The sequence below is a fragment of the Dermacentor variabilis genome, chromosome 4, assembly GCF_050947875.1.
Source record: "Dermacentor variabilis isolate Ectoservices chromosome 4, ASM5094787v1, whole genome shotgun sequence".
NCBI classification, from domain to species: domain Eukaryota; kingdom Metazoa; phylum Arthropoda; class Arachnida; order Ixodida; family Ixodidae; genus Dermacentor; species Dermacentor variabilis.
The window spans coordinates 60,254,051-60,256,185 of NC_134571.1; the positions used below are offsets into that span (position 1 = coordinate 60,254,051).

A 2,135-nucleotide genomic window follows, 5' to 3' on the forward strand; every position below is an offset into this window, starting at 1 on the left:
CTATTGCGCGGCGGAGGAAATAAAATGCCGTGTGCCACTGACAGACAAAGACCGAAGCAATCGCATACCCTTGAGGTGGCGGGCGTCCAAAGTTGTGTCTCACGAGTGGTGCAATCCGAAATCGTCGGCGCCGCGAAAGACAGGAAGAACAAATACCAGGGGCAAAATAAATTGAGGTAGCCGCGCGTGAGTTTAAAAAGAAGAGTCTACGCAGACGACGGCCAGTAATTCGCAAAAACTCTCCCGATGCTCGCCAAATTTGTCCTCCTCGCGTCGGTTCTCGCCGTCGCCCACTGCGAGACCGACGACAACACGCTGCTCGCCAGGGCCCACAACCAGTTTGGCGTGAACCTGCTGAAGTACCTCGCAGCCCAGGAGCCCTCCACAAATGTATTTTTTTCGCCGACTAGCATTGCCGCCGCGTTCGGTATGGCCTATGTTGGTGCCAGGGGAAACTCGGAGGCCGAGCTGGAGTTGGTGTTCGGTCACACCGCTCTCGGCCTTACCGGCCGGGACAGGGTGCTCGCAGCGTACAAGAACCTGCTGGAACTCTCGACCTCGCCCATTGTCACTCTGGACGTGGCCAACATGGTCTTAGTGCAGGCGGGCTTCCCCATATCCGAAAGCCACAAACAGCAGCTGCGCGAAATCTTCGACACGGATGTGACGTCTGCGGACTTCCACGAGAACACTCCGAGGGTAGCGGCGGAAATAAATGCGCGGGTGCGCGGTAAGACCAGGCGCAAGATATCCTACATCCTGCCCAAGGGTCAGCCGCTGGGCATCGTGCTCTTCATCCTGAACGCCGTCGACTTCAAAGGCACCTGGACGACCAAATTCAACGCCCGTGAGACGGTGGACAAACCTTTCCTGAACCTTGGAACCAGTGAGGTGAGCGAACCGGCGATGCACCTCAGGACACATCTTCCGCACACAAGAGTCGACGCCTATCACACCTCTGCCGTGGAGATACCGTACCAGGGAGACAGGTTCAGCATGGTGGTCCTGCTTCCAGACAACCGAACTGGACTCGCGGCGGTCAAGGATGGCATGTCGCTCGACATGCTCGAAGACGTCGGCAGCAAGCTAAGCTTCAGGGAGGTCCTAGTCCAATGCGCAATTTTGAAATGAGCCTTCGTTACGGCTTAGTGCCAGCGATGAAGGCCTTCGGTTTGAACTCTGTCTTCGGTGGATCGGCCAATTTCAGCGGTATCAGCGAAAGCGTCCGAGTGATGATATCGGATGCTGTGCACAAGGCGGCCGTCGAGGTGAACGAGGAAGGAACCATCGCGACAGCAGTCACTGGGCTGTCTTTCGGGCTTCTCTCGGCTCACTTCAACTCGCCGCCGCCCGTGGAGTTCATTGTGAGTCGTTCCTTCCTCTACTACATCAGGGTCAGGAGCACCAACCGGATTCTGTTCATCGAAGAGGTTCACACGCTCTTATGCGCCGTGTCCTTCCTTCGCACTCGGTACGCCTGGACTTTCGAGTGATGGAAATGTGCCACGAACTTTACAATGTAAGAAAACACACCTTTTAAATAAAGTGTTCCCTTTTAGTACGTTCCCTGTCTATTTTCCTTAGGGATGAAATGAACACATTAAGGACAAATATTTTGATGAAACCTTGTCATTCAAGAGCCTTGTCTACATTTTTGTGCATATACAACGGCCAGGGAAGAATCTCAGTGACGCTGTCTTTCGTTCCAATGTACTGCGCAGGAGCAGCTGTCACCGGTCGCGTATTGTAATTGCACTGAAATCGTAGTCGCAACAAAGATCACATATAAAAAGCAGCAGTTCTGCGAAATATACATTAGAAATGCGATGTACAATGGAATACACAAATGCGAAGGTAAAGCTTCATAAAAAGCAAGAACAGTGTCTATGGAAACAAAGTTCACTGCATGTATCCGCAAAACCTCGCAACAAGATATTTAAATATACGTATAAGTATCTAATAAATCTACATATCTAAGGAAAAGTCACTATATACAGGGTGTTTCAGCTAATTTTAGCCAGAGGTTAAAAATATGCCGATGCACTCTAATAAGACGCAACCAAGTGCATGTTGATCATTTTATTACGTAGTGTGTCACGCTATATTTTGTATTTTGCGTAATTAGATTTTTAGTC

At 50.8% G+C, this 2,135-nt stretch overlaps 1 pseudogene; it reads left to right on the top strand.

Moving 5' to 3' along the window:
• The first annotated feature begins 228 nt into the window (after nucleotides 1-228).
• Nucleotides 229-1,493, top strand: LOC142578215 (iripin-8-like; annotated as a pseudogene).
• The last annotated feature ends 642 nt before the right edge of the window (nucleotides 1,494-2,135 follow it).